This window comes from Zonotrichia leucophrys, chromosome 2, assembly GCF_028769735.1.
Source record: "Zonotrichia leucophrys gambelii isolate GWCS_2022_RI chromosome 2, RI_Zleu_2.0, whole genome shotgun sequence".
NCBI lineage: Eukaryota > Metazoa > Chordata > Aves > Passeriformes > Passerellidae > Zonotrichia > Zonotrichia leucophrys.
This window is the reverse complement of record NC_088171.1, coordinates 29680785-29702893: the sequence shown is the minus strand read 5'-3', so window position 1 is coordinate 29702893 and position 22109 is coordinate 29680785. Positions and strand designations below refer to the sequence as shown.

General features: G+C 36.2%; 1 protein-coding gene across 2 annotated transcripts in view; it reads left to right on the top strand.

Annotated features, from left to right (window-relative positions):
- The first annotated feature begins 1583 nt into the window (after positions 1-1583).
- Positions 1584-22109, top strand: part of DGKB (diacylglycerol kinase beta) — a 398863-nt gene continuing 378337 nt past the window's right edge. The window contains exon 1 of one of the 2 annotated variants that reach the window (XM_064704413.1): positions 1584-1601. The gene's annotated coding sequence lies outside the window, so the exon portion shown is untranslated. Of the gene's footprint in view, positions 1602-14591; positions 14664-22109 lie in introns of those variants that run through there. The other variant, XM_064704412.1, reaches the window with a different exon arrangement.

Genomic DNA, 22109 nt, shown 5'->3' with positions numbered 1-22109 from the left:
TTTTGAATTGCAATTGGCTAAGTTTTCTTCACTTATTGCTTGTTTTTATCTTCTTATTTTCATTCACGAAGTTCTTGCATTCAACTTTCTCTTTCCTCTTGAGTGATTCTTGTCCTGAAATTTGATTTCAAAGAGCTGCATAAGAAAGGATGAAGTATTTGCTTCATGAGAACAATGTTTGTCAGAAAGCCTGAGATGTGCTAAAGTGCCCTTCAGTGTGACAGAAGCATTTTTCAGTGCTGGGTGACACAGCACAGAGACGTCAACGGGAGTTCTGTTGGCAGCAAAATGAATTAAGCATGGTTTCATAAAAACCTGTCTCTTGGTTGAATTATCTCACACTTAATGTAGTGAAAACTATCATTAAAGGGTGACTGTCTCTGTTCCTTCCCCTGCCCCATGGTTGGAGTTTTCATATTCTTTCTGTTTTCTTTTGGGAGTTGAGCTCAGTGGGAGACATTAAGGAGTGTTTCCTCTAATTAACCGTGAATTTCACAAACCTTTTATGCATACAATATTATTAGAGTTTGTAATTCTTTGGTGTAAATCAACCCATGTATTCAGATGCAAGTTAAAGAAAAACCTATGTATATTTATGTCTTATTGCACAAACAATTTCCTAGGAACCTGGCCTAAAAGTGTTTTTGTCAGGGTATTTTGATGCTAAAATTTGTGCACTAGAGAGGTCAGTCAACAACATGCTGCCAACAGCAAGCTGTGGGCTGAGCTGTAGACAAAATGAATGAAGTGAATAGAGGCCACAGCTTTAATAAAAGATCCTCAGCTACATTCTTCTGCCTGCAGGGAGCTATAGCCATTCTTGCCCTATTGACAAATTGTCTGACACTTTTCGGATATAAACTGGCTCTGCTTTGAGGTTACTGTCATACTCCTCAGACCTGGTGAGTCCAGCTGAGGGTTTTTTCCAGTTCTGTAATATCCCCCTATTTTATCAGCGCTTTTTTGGAATTAACTTACTGAAAGCAAAGATATTTCACTGCTATTGACATCATTGGGGGGGTTGAGGAGGGAAAGAAAAGGATTCAGCATGCAGGCAAGGTTCCACTGACAGAGCACAAAGGAAGGTTTCAGTCCCCCCAGCTCTGTTTCTGTAGCTGCTCATGAGGTTTTGACACTTCAACAAGATTAACACTATGGAGCCTTGCTGAGTATATACATACAAGCAGCTCCTGGACTAAGCTTATTGAAGGCAGAAAGATGAAATAAACTCTTTGCCCTAATTTTTCTTAAGGCTTTGGAGTCAGAGTAACTGCAGTTAAGGAATGGCTTCAAAAACTACATTATTTACCTTCCTCTTTTAAAGCCAGAAAAAGGGTATTGAAGTTTTTTAGCTAGGAAGCTGAGAAAGTGCCTGGAAAATCTTCAGCGGGTGATCCAGGCTTTAAACAAGTGCACTGCCAGTGCTTCAGGAGTGCAGGCAAACAAACATCATAAGTATTTTGGACACGTAGTTAATAGAATGTTGGAGCTGGAGAAATCTAGTTACCACAGTCAGAGAAGGGCAGAGAGACTGATGAAAACAAAGTGCATGATGACAGTGGAAAACAGGCATGAAGAGAAAAAGCTGACAGAAAACATTTGTAAGTTGTGCTGACGTTGAGGAAAATAGGATGGGAAGGCAGCATAAACCAGGCCTGTTTTATTCTGTGTCATTTTAATAAGCTCTAAGGTCCTAGCTCTTTTGAATAAAAGGGCTGAAAATGAAGTTTGTTATATGATAGTTTTCAGAATTAAATTATGCTACAACTGGCTTGAACAATGCTGTTACCTCTTTTGTCTCTGTAGATTATCAGTATATTTTGATGTGAAAAGAATGATTCCATAGTGTGAGTTTGAATACCTCTGTGCTTCACTTGGTAATGAAAAAGCAGGGAGATCTAGTGCTAGCACCCAGTCCAGTCTTAGAAAAGCAAAGACTTTGTGTCATGTTCTCTGTGGGTAAGTCATTAACAGGTCCTCAAAGCAACTTAGGTTGCCTACACCCATCACACCTGGTTTGACCCAGGTGTCTTTATCTAGGCTGAGGTACCACTGAATTGAGTGTTTCAATTGCAATGTCTAACACACATGCATTTCCATATATACATCACAAATAAAGCAAACAAAAATCAGTAGTCATTAAGAGCTGCAGATTTTTTTGTGCTCAAAATAGAAGCCATTTAAGTTCATACTCTCTGAGTTTGAAGCCTTACCTCTTCATGCGGGTAATTTTTGGTCTTCATGTGAATTTCTTTGAGATTATTCAGATTCTATAATGTAGAGTTTTAGCTACTTTGATATGCAACTAGACCTCAGTATTTCAGTTCTTAGCTGAGAAAGCCTTTAGTGTGTCTAGGTTTTATACACTGTTTCTTGCTGTGATTTTTGAGTGATGTATAAAATATTATGACTTACATCAAGTCTTGTGAGCCTTTGTTTTCCATTCATTTCCTCTATATTTCAGCTTTTTACACTTTTAATAGATATCTTCTATTGTTAACACAATTAAACTGCTTTGAATAGAATATTTGTTCAACAGAACATACAGAAGGTATTGGCTTTGCAAAAAAAGCTGGTGAATATTCTTGAAGAATGTCAGAATTGTGCAAATTCCTAATAACTATTAGTTTCATCTTTATATTCCAGTATATGACCAAAAATAACTAGCTAATACCTTCTTTCAGACTCTTGGTGATTCAGTTCCCCTAATGAAAAGATTCATTTGGCATTGCTCATTTGTTTTCTTACTTGGAGATTCCAGAATAAAATAATATAGTAGAAGTTCAGCTGGACAGAGTGCTTCATTTCATAAGCATATCTGGGCTAAAAATAGTTAGCAAAACTGATTACCAAAGATTATAATTTTAAAATAAACAGGTGTGAAAACCTCACCCTATCCTTGAAGCCTGGGAAAGAAAATTTTTAAAAAAAGCTAAAAAGGCAGCAAGCTGTTGTAATGGTGTTAAGGTAGCAAATCCACAATTATGTTAGGCAGATTAGAGAGCAGCTATTTCTTTTCCCATGCTAGTATGCTCAGCCTACTGGTTCAGTAGTCCAGGGGTGTGGATAGGCTGGAGCAAAGGGGTGCAAGGGGAAAGCAGGGACAAATACCTCCTTTTGAGAGTTTACCAGTTCACAATTTTTCTTTTCTTAAAAAAAGGGGGTTGATAATTTTAATTATATTAAGTATATTAATTAATTAATATATAAGTATATTAATATATTAGAATATTTTTTTTTCAGTTCAGATTTTCTCAGAGGCTGCAACAGAACCCAACTATTACTCAAACTTCAAAAGTGCATTCTAGTTTTGTTATAAGAAATCCCCCTCACATTTATGAATTTGCAGTTTCCTTTAAATATATTTATGAGTTTATTACTGTAACATAAGCTTGTAAGACATGGACTTTTTTTAATGAATCTGGTAGCATTCCTGTGGGGAAAATGGATTTGCCTCAAAGTTTTTATAAGGAAAAAGGTAGCAGTAGTTCAGCAAGCCTAGAAAGAGTTTCTGGAAGAGGAGACTAATGGGATTTAGCCTGTACTGAACATCCTGTAGAGACCTATGGCAGATAGGAAGAGAGACACTATCACAAGAATAGTTGGTATTTCTAGGAAAGATGATAGAAATTTCTGTTAAATTGAAAATGAAAAATGTTAGAACACCTTTTTCTAGTTGGTCTTGAGATTAAAGATTTTTATATTTCCAGTTCCATTAACTGTGCATTCCTGGGCAATTCTACTACCATATCATGATACCATAGAGACACAAGTCTTTCATGGACAATGCCCATAGACAGGCCATTTGTGCCTTGAATAAGTCAACAGTAGTCTTAGGTCATAGAAATTGTGGTTTACATCTTTCCTGCGTAGCTTCAAGATTAAACTTATAGATCTACATGAGCAAAAATCAGAAATCTTGCAAGAAAGTAAAGAATTATATCTGAGTAATACTAATGTCTTCCATCTCTGCCATATGCAAATTTTCCAGCCTAAACTTGGTTCTTCTATGAGATTGGATAAGACCACAGCCCACTGTGGTTTGGTTACAGGCTGAGACATTGCATCCAGAGATACACAAAGAAATGTGATAATGCAAAAAATTCAAGTGGCTCTGACATATAACCACTCTTTCAGCAGGTAAGAAATCTCATAGACACAGCCTTCCCCACTACAGCTTTGTAAAGCACAAACAGTAAGAGCAACTGCTGTGGGATATAAATTAGGAAAGCCTCAGGGAAAAAAAAAATGCCTTCACAATGTCTGAGGGTTTTGATACTCTGTAGCAGACCAGCCAAATAATAGTCTTATAAGCTACTTGATTAGAAAGAGTTTTGGTTTAAATGCTCTCTCATTTACAATTAGAGGTGTTAATTCAATGGCTAAAGGTCAGGAATTACTCACTGCTAGCGCTGTGTCTCAGAAGCATATCCAGGAAATGGTCATCAGCTCAAATCAGAGGTGTTAATATGCAATTAAAGGTCACAGTGCCTTTTGCTGAATGAAATTAGCTGTTCTCTAGATTAACTTTTTCTGAAGGGATGGCTGCTTAGTTGAGGAAAGTATGCCTTCACAGGAACATTCCAGTTAAGCATCTGCTTTTCAGAGGAGCCAAAGACTTTGAGATAGTTTTTATACTGCTAGGGATAGTTTCAACATTTCTTCCATTGTCTGGGTAAAGATGAATTTAAAAAAGAAAAAGTGAATAAATTCAATGTAGTGAATTTTTTGTGTGTGGTTAAAAGAAGATAAAATTTATAAAAATCAAAGTTAAATGCAAACAAAGGTAAGCATACCAACCTGAAGCTGTAGCTTGTAGGTCTAGTGCCTAGAGTATTTCACATTGATGCTCTGTAAATTACTTTTTTTGTAGCTCAATGCCCCTTGTTTACCCTGTCAGTACCACAGACATTGAAAATACACAGAATTACCTCATCAGTTGTTTTTTCTGCCTGGGCAGAAATATATGCACGTGGAGTCTTAAGCTGATTATGTCCTTTTAGACAGCTTGTTCAGGTTGTCTTCCTCTTTTTCTGCCTTAAAATCATTCTGCAGCAACTCTTAGACTTCTCCTAGTAAGGTGCTGTCTGCAGAGACAAGGCACTTTTCTACTCTGTTGACGAAAACATTGAGTAATCCCAAAATTCTTGTCACTATTGAATGTTGTCTGTAAAAATATGGAGCAGAATGAGAGTTCAGGACATATCTGTAAGAAATTTGATTCAACGAAGCTTTTCAGATTAAAAATGAATCTGATAACTACCAAAATTAGTTTCCCAATGAGTTATTATAAATTAAATTCATCCAGACTGCATGATATATTCCTAAACACTTAAATACATATTCAAAACAGTGATTTTAACCAATTCAAATACACAATGAGCAAAGGAGAGGAAAGTTCCCAGGAATCTCGATGATTAAGCACAGCTTATTAAGTAGATCACTAATTGAGCTGTAGTAATTTATGTGTATAGGCTATGAGCCTGTCATCTCCTGCTGTAAATGAGTAGTTTTATAGGCAGTGTAGCACATGTAGGCAGTCAGAAATTGTGTTTCTGAACCTTCAGTGCTACTACGAATTTTTTTTTAATACTTTATGTTCAGCCCTGTTGAATTTTTCTCTTCTCTCCTAGTTAACAAGCATGGTTGAAAAACATTTGCAAGTTCACTCATTTTAAAGGGTGCTTGCATGACAGAAATGTTTGTGTTGGTGTTGCAGCTGCTCACAAACCACATGTCTGACTTACAGGCATATAGTGAAAACTAATTTTTCTTCTCAAGTGTGCTAGTATCACAATCTCTGCATGAACAGGCGTGCTGTCATCAGAAGTGTTACTTTGATATCAAAAACAGTCTTCAGGAATTACATTTGATTACATTTTCTCTCCTCAAAATGCTTGTCCTTCCATATAGTAGTTTTGCACCTAAAAATGTCCCAAATTATGAAGTTGTTCCATACATAAGAAGTCACACAAAGGTGCTTACAGTTGTTGACTTTTCTTAAACTTTCCAGTATCTCAGGGTAGCTACCTCCAGCAGAACAGCATTAGACTCTTCTGGCCATCTGCTCCATTCCACCAGCATCCTTCAGCACTCACTAGATGGCTGTGTATCCTTAGGAATGCTGCCTTGTAAAGTTTCTAGGAATAGTAGTAATCCACTCACCATTTGGGGGTTTTCAGGAGTAGTGTGCATTCCAGTATATGGCTTGCTTACTTTTCCATCTAGGTCATCCTTCTTTAACTTTGGCTAAAGTGACCATTGAGTTAAACTAGATTCTTCAGCTGTAAAAACCTGTTGATCTCTCTGTTCTGAGTTTTAAAATGCTTCCTCAACCAACCTCAAATATCCTCCCTCAAACAGAATTGAATATACTGGCTTCTCAGCAGGAGTATTCTCTTTGCATATTCATTGTTTGGAAAAGAAAAATAGCTAATTATAGCTCTTTATCCTCTAATATCTCTACTGTGGTGGTTTTATCAGCCTAGGGAGGAATACAAAATGAGGCAGTCTTCAAACAAACATATAAGCTCTTGAAAGCAAACTGATAACATTAGTTTACAAGCTGCATTCTGAGAGAGTCCTTAGTTAAACACCTCTGTCTGGATTGTGCTCTCGTTGAGCTAGTGCAACCTAATACAATTTGTAACCCTGCTTGTTAACTGAGCAGCTGAAGCAGCTGAAGCCTTGTCATACTCCAGAAGCCCAAAGACAAATGCATTTCATTATTGGCCATGCCAGCCTCTTTAAAACAGCCACAAGATACTCCAAAATAGAAAATTGCTTCAAGTAACTAACAATTGAAGCATGACACTTCAGTTTCCCTAAATTTTTATATAGTCTTTTCCTGGTTGTATATATCAACCTCTTTTCTTTCTTTTTTTTCTGTCATAAGTTCTTCCCTGACATATTGAAGCAATGCATTCCACTTCCAAATTTAGGTGAGGGGAATGAGTATTTCTCCTATTTGTTCTTTTAAGCACGTATTTCTCTTTTATACAACAGTAAAATACAGCCTTCAATCTTTGTACATTTTTATGTGTCTTCTATACTTTTTTGCCTTGTCTTTCTACAGTGAAGTCCAAATATACTTAGCACTCTTCTGATGTGAAAATATTTTCCTACTTTTATCAAATAATTTTAGTCTAGATGGAATATGTTTTTTTGATAATTAGCTGAAAGTTAGCCATATAAATGTGTTAAACAGGTGGACTGAATATTCTATCTTTGACTAACATCATATTAATCTCTGTTTTATTTACTATTCTTCATGTACCATTCTCAGTAGATTACTGAGTTTTGAGTCTAAATAGCTACATCACTCACAGTTGTAGAGTTGTTTAAGATACTTAGCTCTGGTCCTGCATGCTTGACTTCAAAGAGGACTGGGCAGTCACCAACCCTATTAGGTTCAACAGGGGAAAATTCCAGATTCTGAGCATGGCATGGGGCAACCCTGGATGTACAGACAGACTGAGGAATGAGAACCTGGAGAGCAGTGCCAGGAAAGGGACTGGGGGTCGTGGTTGATGTCAGGTTGAACACGAGCCAGCAGTGCCCTGGCAGCCAGGAGAGCCAACCCTGTCCTGGGGGCATCAGGCACAGCATGGCCAGCTGGGCAAGGGAGGGGATTGTCCTGCTCTGCTCTGAGCTGGGACAGCCTCACCTCGAGTGCTGGGGGCAGTTTTGGGTGCCACAGTATAAAAAAGACATTGAACTGTTAGAGAGTGCCCAAAAGAGGGCAACAAAGATGGTGAAGGGCCTTGAGGGGAAGCCATGTGAGGAGCAGCTGAGGGCACTTGGTCTGTTCAGCCTGGAGCAGACAGGGGAGACCTCACTGCAGCTACACATTCCTGTGAGGGGGGGAAGAAAAGGGACAGACACAAGGGAATAGCCTGACATTGTGTCAGGAGAGTTTTAGGCTGGGTATTAGGAACAGGCTCCTCAGAGAGGGGAGGCTGATTGGGCACTGGCACAGGCTCCCCAGAGAAGGGGTCACAGCACCAAGCCTGACAGAGTTGAAGAAGCTTTTGGACAACACTCTCAGGCTCATGGTGTGACTATTGGGGATGGTTCTGTTGCCAGGCCAGGAGCTGGGCTCAGTGATCCTGGAAGGTCCCTTCCAACTCCTCTGAGTCTGTGAATATAATGCCCCAAGACTTATTTACTATCATTCTCTCTGATTACCTAGTTAGGCTAAGGGTCTCTACAGCTCCTTGATTTTATTTGGATTTTTTAATTGGCTACTTGTTTTTCTGTTGGCTTATAGTATAACTGTATAGTGATTAGATGAATTTCCTAAAGCTCATCTGTTTCTGCATTCTGAAACTTCTAATTAATTAGAAGGGCAAAAAACCCCTGTGTCCTTGAGACAAATAGGACACCTTAGCTCTTCTAATTATATCATTATAGAAAATTAATATATGATGACTCAGTGTTATTTTACACAGCCAAAACTTCTGTCTCTGATTGTAGCAGTGGGTAGGATTACTTTTGAGATGAGCCACTTTCACCAGTTCATTTATATTCTACTTCCCCAACTTCCATATTGTCAGAAATACCACTTTTATCCCTGCCACTAGTAGGCTAAAAGAGGATACAAGCTCTTCCAAATGCATTGTAAGGGAGAATTGATAATCTCAATGTCTTTTCATATGAACATGACTAAAACAAGCACTGAGAATGGAAGCCTTAAAAGGACAAAAACTATTTAAATCCACATGTTAGGTTCGAGTTTACTAAAATAAATAAAGAAACTTCTACGTAGCAAAGAAAACATCTCCCAAGATACCCAAAATCATAGAAGATCATCAGAAAACAATAAAGGACAAGACTTGAAATTTAGATTGACTTCTTTTGTTATTGTGTGTATCACAATGAGTGTGGTTAAAACTGGAGTTGGATGTTGTGTGTGATGCAGTAGAGTATAATTGAAAGGATTGAGTGATTGGTTAGAATCAGTGGTTACAGCAGGAAAAGCAGTCAGTTGTCTGATGTGTGCATGTGTTCATACTTCAAGCTTTAATAAAACAGTAGGGAAACACCTTAGGTTTTCTCAAGTTTGCTGCATACAAATTTTTAATAGAAATATATGCTTGATTGTCATTCTGAAGGCTAGCAGAGAAGACTGAACCAAAGGGATCTTGCTTTCAGTGCTCGATTTAGAAGATGTTTCTTTAGGTTACTCTCTTGTCATATGCTGCTTGTCAGCTCTGTCTCTTTCCTGTTTCTCAAGCTTCCCCCACACAGCATGTTTGGTGAGCATGAGCTGCTGACAGGCTGATCTTTACAGTCTGAGATACCTGTTCTGAACTCTGGTGTTGCCTTGCATGTACTCTTGGCAGTGGGTACATTGACTCATGAGGGGAAGGAACCATCATCACAGTTAAAAAGCTGGTCCCAGACTCAAAAGCAGTTTGTCTTTGTGGACTTGATTACTCAGGTCCTATGGTTGCTCTAGAAATGGTAACTAAAGGCAGTATAGCACAAATAAAACCAGCCTAAATGTACTAGGAGTGCAAAGAACCAGTGTTTGTCAGGGTTGTTTTCTTGCATCCCAGCAACAAAAACCTGACAAGCTTCATCAAGTTATGTCTGGATTATTATTTAACTTTAATCACAACTGAAAATATGTTCATTTACAATAAATTCCTCTCTTCAGATATGGGTACTAAATTAAACATAAAGAGTGGAAAAAGTCTAGTTATCCTGTTACTAAGCAGCAACATCAGTAATGGAAACACTCTGCTGGATGCACAGGAATACTTAGTCATTTTAAGAGACCTGGAATAGTCTGCTTTAAACCTATAGTTACCATAAGCAGCTGTATGTAATGTTCCCATAAATTCATCTTTGCCCAACAAGTTTTTTTTATCTACTATGTATTTTCTCTGTAGTTATCTCTAGTCCAACATCTGACTAGAGAATTTCCTCTGATTGTGTACAAACTCAAATGTATAGGAGAGAGGTTGCATTCAAGTACAAGTTAGCTGGTTGGGGTTAGAGGCCTCTGGAATGTAAGGCAGGGATTTGAAGACACCTGCATATCTTCACTGAGCTTGAGGAAGAAATATGTTTTAAAAAGTAAGTGTAAGCCATTCATATATCTATGATGCAATATTGCAAATAGAAATTTTCTGCAAGGAACAGTCTAAATCAGATTATATACCTAACATATAAAAATATAGTAGTATTAAATGTAATTAAATTTAGTAGTATTAAGCTACTAAAAATGTAGTGCATTAACTGTGAGTTTTAAAGAAGCTACATGGGCCCTAAATGGTGTAGTATCTTGAGCAATTTCAGGAGATGCTGTTCAGCAGCCTTATCAACAACATCTGTGCACACTATCATATGTGAACTGTTTTGCCATGACTAGTAAGGAATTTCTCTAAAATAAATTAATTCTGACCATCCTCTATATGCCCTGATTGTTGAAATAAAGCATGGTACAGTAAGCATTTTATTTCACTATTGAGGTGTTTTGCAGTGAGCAAGATGAAAAGTGCAATTTCACCTTTTGAAAACTAAAAATCTGGTCTCTGATAGCTATTATAAGCACCAAGCAGATAGATTTTCTTCTTCAGCACACTGACCACAGTGGGTTTAGAACTATTGTGTAAGATAATAAAAATAAGAAGTATTTAAAGTCTACGGATTCATACTGATGTGCACTATCAGTTTCCAGTATTGGGTGACTACAAATTCAGTAGCTTTCTTAGGGATCACTGATATATAATGATATGAGATCGATGGGAAATTTTCAATGAAATAGAACTGACTTTTATTGTAATTTTTAATTTTTTTCCTATGCAGTTTATTTCTGCCCAATGAAATTTCTTAACTGGACTTGTTTGGATTAATTTACTGTAGATCTATAATCTTTACTAATATCAGATTTTTTGTAAGAGGTTCTTATATGACATTTTATTATTATGATTTCATAAAAAATACAAGGTCATGAAGGGTTATGACTCAATAAAAGGCCACGAGGAAAAAGCTTCATGTTCTCTGTCTGTTCTTTAATTATAGAGATTATGAATATCTAGGAGAGCAGGTACCTTCTCTGCTCTGATTCATTATTACATATTACAAAATCTATTACTTCAGTTCTTATTTTCTTATTAAGCTCTTTTTAAAAGTTCTTGTATTGCTTAAGAAATAGTGTAACTTTATTATTTGAAGATAGACACTTTTTGTATAACCAAAATATATACCCACTCACAAATATCTACTTGCAAAACTGCATTTTAAGCTTACTTGAGTTGAAAAAGGAAAAGAAAGCAGATCTTCACATTAAAAAGTGCATTCAACTTTCTTTTGTGTTATAAAAACATGCGTATGATCATCCCACATTTGTTTCTTGCAAAATTGCAGTACATTAATGATCCCCAAGGGTTCTGTTGTTTTAGTTTTACTTCTTTTCAGATATTGCTAATGGTTTATAATTAGAGTTCTTGAACCTGTGATAAATACCTTTTCTTTTTCCCAAAAGATAATTAAGAGTATCCCAAAACAGGACTGGTAGAAGGACTGCTCTGTGATTGAGAACAGGTCTGCTCCATCATACTTGGTTTTGTATTAAAACTTGATAATGATCTTCATTTACAGTAGTGATACCCAAACCAAACCATATGGACAGAAAGAGATGAAAGAAAACTTAGGCACTTCTGGTTTTAACATAATAAAAATGCCACAACTATTTCTGAGGTGTTGCATTTTGTTGCTTTAGCACCTTTCCTAACTAACCTGAATGCCAGGGAAATTCTGTTTAAACTCTTGGGGTTTTTTTCCTACATTGGTCAGCTAAGAGGCTTGTTGTCTGATACTTCTATGTACTCTTGAAATAAAATTGACTTGTGTTTTCACTAATGTGATTTGTTCTGAACAAGTCCATTTAGAGGTGCTTGTTACATGGCAAGTAAGTGGTTTCAGCAAGGAAGACATGCTAAAGATTTAAGCATTAAAGTATCAGTGAAGACTCAGGGAACTTATGCCTTCTGTTGTCCTGTATATTTAGGTTTCCTATTATTTTCAAAGTTGTTCTTATTACTTTGATGAAAAATTGTTTCTAATATCACCATGGTGTTTAAATGAGATAATTTGACTTTTAAAGCAGTCAATCAGAGAATAATGTCAGGTCAGTACTGAGCCTCTGTCTTGTATTGTTCTGTAAAGGAATGGCATGTTATATAATGGTAACAATGAAGAACTCAGTGTCAGATGATTAAGAGGAGCAGCTGGTAGATGTTGTTTCTCTGTTGGCCTTCTGGATGAGTAATTGGCAAGGAAAGGTATCAGCTTTGAAGAACAACTTTAAAAATAACTACTAAAATATTCCAATATTTATAATGCTATCAACAATATCTTGCAATTTAGTAATCCAAAAAATTTTAAAGAATATTTTTCCTCCTGTAAGTTTAATTTATAAGGAAATAAAACATTTTTTTTTGTTCTGAATCTTTAATGCACTACTTAGACTACTTATTCACAATTTGCATGGTTAAATCAGTGCAGCTGGTTTTCTACTTAGATATATATGAACACTATGATAAAAATACACCTGACTTTGTGCCAAGTACCAACTCACAGGACAAGACTCTGATCTATTACTCATCCTTTATGATATAGCTCTGGTCAAAATTTTCAAAGCCTATAATATAATCATTTAGGGATATTCATAAAAGGCCTGAGGCAGTCAGGCCTCCCATTAACTGCTGCTGATAGCAAAGAGCCTAAGTCTTGTTTATCAGGTAGTGCAGTAATTGCATTTCAGAATAGAAGGTAGCCTTTCTGCTGAGTATACCCTTAAAATTAAATGTGGCAACATAAGCCCTGAAACTTGAATTGTTCTGTTTGTCTTTATTTAGGAACATGCTAAGAAAAAGGCTGTGGTTTGACCACTTGAGTTTAGCTGCTGTTTCTTTGTGAACACATATTCTGAGTTTTAAAGACATTTCTTTCTTATGAAATCTTTGATTAGAAGTATTTGGCTAATTATAGATAGCAGTAACTTTTCTCATCTAAATCTACTAGCTGAAAGTTTGAGTGAGTGTGTATATGAATCCATATATGAATATATGAATCCATATTAATTTCTGACAGGGTGAGCTTTTAAAGAGACCCAGGCAAAATTGTCTGTTTGAGATAACTATAGGTTATAGAAGAAATAACGAATGTAGATGGTAGCTAATGGAGAGACAGAGGCACCTTTGGAGGATGAGTAATCCCAGTTAACAAAGGTGTTCATATGGCAGAGAGAATTTCCCTTTCAGGCTGAGTGGAGTACAGTTAACAACCTGAACTGAAGACTTAGTGTGGCTAATATTAAATGATAGAAAATGTAGCCTTTTTTTTCCTAAAAGTTATCCCAGTTTCCTGTTTTTCTCTTTTTTTCGGTTGTGGCTTCTATTTCAAATGTTTACAATTACTAATCCATTAAATGTTCAAGATATGGGAGCATACTGGATTTATTTAGTAGTAGAATATTATTTCCTTTTAGTTTAGAAACTGGAGAGATGTATTGGATTAATTCCCACTTAACATGTTGAATAAAAAGGAAAAACAGGTGGTGTGGTTCAGAATTCAAGCTATTTGTGAGTGGTAACATCAGAAAACTTTTTTTTTTTTCAGTGTAATTTGAAGGAAGAATTTGAAATAAACAGCAAATTTTCATTTATTGTCTGAAAATTATTTATATTATCAACAGAGAACACAACAATTAGCAGTAACTTGTTGCCTTGGCAGATTAGATTGGTAAGAGGTGAACTGCACCTTTTTCTTACTTTTAGTGCAAAAAAAAGTGGAATATACTCTTTATGTCTTGGGACATAAAGTGCTATATGATTGTATGTTGTGTAGCAATTACTGACAGAAAATGTGAAAAGTTTCAGGAGGGTGACAAGTTCTGCATTGAAAATAGATGCTATAATGATGTGAAGAATGATCATGAAACACCAGGATTTTAGTGGACATACAGCATTTTCCCAGAAAAATTTTATTGAAACTGAGACTATATCACCTTTTTCAAGGGAACCATTTTCTTCTCCTTTTGCTGTATGTATAGTACTTTACACTGTAAATAACTCTTATTTGAAAAAAAGATTATGCGTATAGAATCAGAGAATCAGATCTAGAAGGTCTCTGTTATACTAACAAATAACAGAGACTTTAATTTGTAGAAAGAAATTTTGTGGTCAAACTTCTTTGTTTTGTATTCTTTCAGTTTTGTAATATTTTAGTTTCAGTATTTTTTGTTTGTTTGCTTTTTTTTAAACCATGATGCTTACAACCAAAATAATTAGTGCAGTCTCATTTGAATTAAAGAATAGTGCAAAAATAAATTATCTAATGAGGCTTGAAAAGGAAGTCAATACAAAATACACACAGGAATCAACGCTGGTGTTGTCTCCAGAAAAATTGCTGTACTGATTGTCATGAAGTATATTGATGTCACTGTCACTATGACAACATTGTGACAAGAACTAGACACTCTAGGCTACCTTGTAGAAAGGATCTGTCATCTATATATTTTTTTTTTATAAAAAGTAATAGAAATGAGAGCCTCTCCCCCAGCACAGGGTTTCATTTAAGGTTAGATGAATTGTTACGGGCATCGGATCAAGGTATTCCTGAACAAGTGACAAGCTGGCTTTTCAAGACAGGTAAGAACAACATATTCAAATATAAAAGGCTTTTACTTTTCAACTAGTAAAAAGAAGAAAAAAAATTCTCTCAAATAGAAACACTTGTATGCAGAAAACTGATGTTTTGATATATTTCTCAAAAGTATGGGATAATTTTATATCCAAGAATATAAGAAACATATGGAAGTAGTGTTTGTAATGTAACTTATAAAAAGGATGGTTTTCTTTTTCTTTCTGCTCTTTTAATTTATAACAATCTCTCCAACTTTATGTAATTCTGGTTCTGTGTTATTTTAATGAAGCCACAGAATCTGTGATATACAGCACATTTTCTTTCCTTTTTTTAAACTGTTTTTCACCCACAGATATAGTTTATTTTCTTGTTGTGTATTTGTGTGATCTCTACTTTCTCATTGATTTGAATGTTTGTGTTTTCCCACATCAGACACAGCACTACTTTGTGTCAGCACAACTTGAGAAAATTGCACTCTCTGGAGATACTACAATATTAAGAATATTTCCTGTGTTAATCTATATGCTACTTTTTTGCAATTACGTTCATCAATTATGGTGCTTTTTTATATATATATTTTATATTAGCTGTTTTAAAACAGAGATTACCAACATGATAGCAACATGAAAAAACACCTAAATAAAATTTTCCCAGAGGTATTTGAATTTCTAGTAATTCCTAAGCAGATTGTAAATGTGCTGTGGAAGTTCTCATGTTTGCTTTGCTATTACCTAACTATGCAAGACTAAGTGAGATGATTTATTATTAAGTCTGGGTCTCTTGATCTTGAGTTCAGTTAAAACAATTAGCTGTTTTTGATTTCTAAGTGACATTGATAGGATACCATTTAAGACTAACATACTTATCTTAAAATGGTTATTATTTCAAAATAAAATTTTAGTCATTTATCAAATGCAACATTCATTAATAAGAACAATGAAAACATTATAAGTTTTCTTTTTACATTAATAATTATTCTGTTCTTCAATTGCTCACCAAGTGAGACTAATTTAATTGGAAGACTGGATAAAACAAAAAGCTGTAATTTAGCTCATATATATTCCTGGGACATAATTAAAAAATACCATATTGAGACAAGATTTTGCATATAAAGTTTGAGGACAGGCGTATGTATTCAGGACTTAAAAAGCAATCCCATATGAGGGGAAAAGCTATCAGGTTAACAGCAGTAGTCACTACACCCTCAGTGCTTATTACACCAAGATCAGAAAATCAGAGTGAGCTCTATCTCCTCTAAATACAGGCTTGAAAAGTTTCTGTAATGCTGTGGAGCCCAATGCACATTATCTTCTGAAAAAAACAAACCAAAAAACCCAAATAAACAAATAGAAACTTTCCTCCTCTACATCCATCAAAGAAGGGAATAGGTCACCTGCTTTTAAAATAATTGTCCTGAGGTCTTGAGCAAATTAGCTACTCTCTTCCAAGTCATATAAGTTTATTTAGGTTTTCTTGAACTGCAATGTGATAGATTATTTACCTTAAAAGCATTTTAAGATTGCGTGAAATTTCTCTTGAAAAATGCATGTTGAAGAGCCGTAAGTTTTCACAGCATAATTTCATTTAACAGCGCAGTGCAATTAAGTCATATGAACATAAACCTTTTGCATAAAGGGATCAAGCAGCAACAAACAAGGGAGATGATGTGGTCCTTTGCCTCTCTTTCACTCTGCATCATGTCAGATCACTCTATGTGATCTGTCTAGAAGTGAGTTATAAGAAAACTTCTCCTCTTCCCAAATGCACTTAAGGCTCAGCTTTAGCTGAAAGATATTATCCTAGCACCATAAAAACAGAAGATGAGTGTTTGCTCTGTGGATGGATCCTAGGCACAAGTGAGGTGGGAAGGCACCAGGGCAGGAAAGTGCAGGAGCTGGCCTTTCCCATGAAGAAACTGAGTTACAAGCAGGCTGGGTGGCAGGGCCCAGACTGGTGGTGGAAGGTGCCACATCCAGCCAGCAGATGGTCTCTGGTGGGCTTGCCTGGGGCCCAGCACTGGGCCCAGTCCTGTTTGATTCCTTTACTGATGGTCTGAATGAGGGGATTGAGTGCACCCTCAGTAAGATTGTGAATGGCACTGTGTTAGGTGGGAGTGTTGATCTGCTGGAAGGCAGGAAAGCTCTGCAGAGAGGTCTGGACAGACTGGATTATGTGCCGAGGCTGATTGTATGAGGTTCAAGAAGGCCAAGTGCCAGGTCCTGCAACTGGGTCACAAGAGCCCCAGGCAGTCCTACAGCCTCAGATAAGAGTGTCTGGAAAGCTTTCCAGGTATTAGTAGAAAGTGACATGGGGTTACTGTTGGACAGCCAGCTGAACATGAGCTCTCCCTGTTCCCAGGTGGCCAAGAAGGCCAATGGCAGCCTGGCTTGTATCAAAAATAGTGGGGCCAGCAGGACCAGGAGACGCTGTAATGAGCATTGGTGATGCCACACCTCAAATCCTGTATGTAGCTCTAGGCCCTTCAAGAAAAATGTTGAGGTGCTGGATCATGTCTAGAGAAGGGCAGTGGAGTTAGTAAAGGGTCTGGAGCACAAGCCCTATGGGGAACAGCTGAGGGAGCTGGGGGTGTTTAGCCTGGAGAAAAGGAGGCTCAGGGGGGACCCCAATCACTCTCTACAACCACCTGAAAGGAAGCTGTTGCAAGGTGAGGATTGCTTTCTTCTCCTTGGCAATCATTTACAGGATATGAGGACACAGCCTCAAGCAGCAAAGAGGATGTTCAGGCTGAATATCAGGAAGAATTTCTTCATGCAAAGGATTGTTAAATATTGGAACAGGCTTCCCAGAGAGGTGGGGTAGTCACTATCCCTGGAAGTGTTCAAGAAATGACTGGATGTGGCACTTTGTGCCATGGTCTAGCTGACAAAATGATGACTTGTCGCAGGTTGGACTCAATGGTCTTAGAGGTCTTTTCCAACATAAATGATTTTGTTTCTGTAAAAAACCCTTCTGCAGCCAGCAGAGGCTGGGGGGTACATTGGCAAGGGCAGAGAGACTGTTCCCTCTCACAGGACAAGTTGCCATCTTCTGGCTTCAGAAGTTTCCAAGTCCAATTCCCTTGGGCTCCATCCTTGGTGAAGCATGTTCCATTTCAGCTGTGTTCAAACCTTGTGTCCTTTAGAAAAGAAAATTTAGTTTTGGCCATGTTGATGAAAAACCCAGAGCTGGTTCTATCAATCCATTTTTTTTTACTTCTGAGAGAGGTTAGTTTAACTATGATGATGTTTTGTGATATAAAGTTTGACAAATCATATCTGGTTGCTACTGACAGGCAGTGGGATTGAGGCCTTATTAAAATTTAAATCCTTTTTAAAACTTGCTTCGTTATCTGACCACTAAAAAAGATAATTTATTAGCTCTAATTTATTAGATCAGTATAAATGAGAAAATAATATATATGATGTGCAAGTATAAATTTTGATTTTTGAAAAATAATTACATTAGTGGAATGACCACATTATACAAGTGTGCAATCTCAGATTCTGTTCATGTTTTGAATTCCGCTAGGTCTTATAATATTTTCATGAATTTGATATTGAAACCTTCAGTACTTTGGAAAATCATAAATATTTGCAAAAAAATATAGAACAGGCCAGCATTTTCAGACCCAGATTTAAGTAACTATACCTATCAATTTATAGTAGTGCAAGCAGTAATCTGTTTAGGAAAATAGAAAGAATAAGTGGTAGTCAGCACTGACTCTGATGTTTTTATGATTTTATGGTTATATTGTATATTCTATTAATGATAAGTATTTTGTAAACAATGCAGAAAGGATTAATATTCAGATTAATTAATATTAACCATGTGCTTTTAGAATATAACACAAATGTGAAGCTAATTCCTTCATTAGTGTTTCAAAATAAGCTGATTTTACATTGTTTTGAATAAAGTTATATTCCATTTCCTCAGTTGCATATTTTCAAGATCATATTAAGAGGTATAAATCTTTAAAACAGCATTCTGAACAGCACCACTGTAAGACTGGTACCTTTTTAGTAGGCATTTTCACCTGCTGAGTATACTCTAAATGGTAGTTTGTGTTCCTCTCAGAAAAGATGATTTACTGCTTTTAATCATGTACGTTACCACACCTGAGGGAGTGAAGCTGATTCTCTTATTTCTTTAACACTTCAGGGGAATTAGTGAATCCCTAAATATATGCAAAAGCACTAAATAGCAAAGTTTTAAGCAAGGACATCATACAGATTCTGTAGATAGTGCTGCAAGCTGTGATACACAGTTTGTGAAGAAATCAGTCTGAGCCTTAGTTACCTATAGGTAAACATTGTGCATCATAATAAAAAAATTGAAAATACCTGAAACAAAAACAAACAAGAAATAAAAACACCAATCAAAGAGAAGGACACAAAATACATTAATTACACAAATAAAAACCTTGGTTTGATAATTATAAAGATGGAATAAGAACAGATTTTTTTTGCATTTAGAGTTATGCTTCTGTACAACCAGCCTCATTATTTACATGAGTAGGAACTTATTCTGTGGGACTTTTCTTTCTATGAATAGTTAATATGTGCTGGAGTTTTTTGCATTGTGCTTTTTTGGTGGGTTTTTTATTTTTCTTTTTAGATGCTGGTAGTTTTTTTGTTTCGTTTTTGTCAAGGAATTTAGATGATATAAACATTCATGTAATATGTCTTGCTGATTATGAATTATGTATTTTGTTATTTTTATACTTTTTGCTGCTGAGGGATTTTTTAGAATAACAGCTTTATTTGGAATTTAATTTTTTACAGTAGCAACTTCAATTTTAAATTAATCTCATCTTGGCTTTAGCTCAGTTCAATCCTCACATAACAATCATCCACAAAGGGAAAATTGCAAGTTCCCTTTCAGATTGCTTTTAATACTCTTCCATGATTGCCTCTTCAAAAACAAATGGGAAGATGATCCTCTATTTCAATTTCTCACTCAGCCCTGGAGTAGCTTCTTTTAACATGGTGGATACTTCACACAAATCTGCACTTTTTCCAGAGAAGTAGTTGAGAAAGGCATGTCTCCACATTTCTTTTACAGATGGCAGATTTGCTTCTGGTGTTCTTATCTTCTGAAATAACTGAGTGGCTAAAAGAGAAAGTCTTTTTCCTTGTGTTACTATATTCTTTTTTGAGCTGACGTCTCCTCCATAATGAGATGGAGGCAAGCGAAACTGAGCATTTATAAAACATGTGCAATGTAATGGAAAATCTGAAAAATCAGGAATAAGGGATAAATTTTCTGTTGTTCTGGTTACCAGCAAGGGCCTTTGTGGCACAAGTGCTGTGTGCTTTGTGTGCTGCAGGAATACTGAGACTTTTGCTGCATGCTGGGAAGTACACACAGGAGAGATCAGATGAAAGATTCCGGTGAACGTTGCACTTAATCAGAGTGTGGGTATGTAATATTGTTAGGCAGTTTTTCCCTAAAAGGGAAGAATAGTTATTCTAGGTATTGATGGTTGGTAATTATGGGACAGTCAGAGAAAACGGGCCATAGCTGTGTTGGTGAAGCACTGCTTCTCTGCTTTGTACAGTCCCCTCTTTTATTGCTTCTGTCCCAAAGCCTGCAGAGCTTGTGCTGTCTTGAGATGTCATTGCAAGCAGTAGTTGAGGTCTGAGATAATGTTGGACACTTTCACTGTGCTCTGTTCCTCAGCCCTCTGGTGTGGGAGCGTGTGCCTGTTTACAGCCCTCATCCAGGACGTGGGTCCCTTGATGGTTTGTCTTGCCAGACTGCTTGTGAAGAATGTGACAAGGTTTCTTAGTCAGATTTGAATAATTATTTCTGCAGCCACAGTTATTTTGTGGTATAAATCACATCACACACTCTCCCTTTCCCCAGAGGAAATATCCAGGTAACATCAGTAATACTGACAGTAGATATAAAGGCATCCATAAATAAAACAAGGTAAAGAAATAAGTCCTTTTACTTTTTGAATAATTTTCTGATTCCTCTTGTCTCAGTGCACGTAAGCAGCAATTTTTCCCAAATATTTATGTCTCCTCCAAATCTGAAAACTAACGATTGATGTAAGCTATATTGCTACTGATGAATCAGTGTAAAACTTGAGAGATGTACTCACACAAGACAGAGGTCATAAAGATCCTTCCCATAACTCAGTCCTGCCAACACTGGCCTCTTGATATTATTGCCTTTTGAGAGATATGTACTTGTTAACATAACTTAAATCCAGTATGTATCCCACTTTAAAAAATGTTGAGATTAATATTATTTTTAAATAATAGCAAGGAAAAATCTATTTTGAAGTAGAGTGTTTTGAAAATCTCTGATAACTTAAAATTTATATGGTGTCATACGTGTTTAAAGCACCGTGGAAGTACTAATTTGTTTTCCACTTCTAGCTTGTAGCTAAACAATGTACCAATTTCATTATATGGAAAAGTGGGAGAGCAAAAATTAACAATGTAGTGAAACATTCCAGATAAGGTTTTAGGAAATATGTTCCCAATGCTATCACCAGTCATACTGGATGCACTGATTCTAAGATTACAATTTTGACTGTAGTCTTGCTATAAAGGATCTAAAACAGAAATGGTATAAAATATTTAGAATACCTGCTAGAAATTGTTAGATGTAAGGGAAGACTTACAATATATTCTGTGTTGTGAGCTATGTGGCTTGTTTATTTGTGTGGTTTGGGATTTCTAGTATTTTTTTCTGGTTATTGAAATAGTATAATTTCATCAATAAAATTATACTATTTAATCAATGACATCATTTGATAATAAATAAATAATAAGAATGACTGTGTTTGGTGTACTATCTTTCAGGATTTCTTTCCAAGTAGATACAAAGGCCTTTGAATGGTCTAATTGCTGTAAATGGGAGTTAAATTTTGATTGATTTAATGAACAAAATTTCAGGGATTTCTGTTTAAATGTGAGCTTGCTAGCCAGGTAGGCAACTAGATGTTTTTCCATGTTCAGTCAGCTTTATCAATTTCTATGAATTGTTAAGGAGCCTTTTTTATCACTTTAGCTACATGCAATTCTTTCATCTGTGAAAATATATTCACAGAGCTTTTGCAGAAATAAGTCATAATTTATTTATTTTTTTTCAAGGGTAAGCCTCTTTGAATTGAATTTCCTTTTTTTTTTTTGTTTCATTTGGGTTGGTTGTTTGTTTGTTCTCTAAAATTTTACTACTTAGGATACATTTCTACTACAGTATATTTCAGCTTGGTTGTCTAAAACAAGATCTGGAAATTACTGAACAGAGTAGAAGTAAATGATGAAATTATCTTATTGCTAACAGCAGACTCATTGTGAACACATTTTCCTTGATTTCTGTATTTAAAAAGTATACCAAGAACTAGGGATATCCAGATTGTGGTCAGGGGTGGATGCCCCAGTTTGTGATCCATCAGGTTGCAACATGCCCTGCCTGTGCTCCATCCTTTCCTTCTC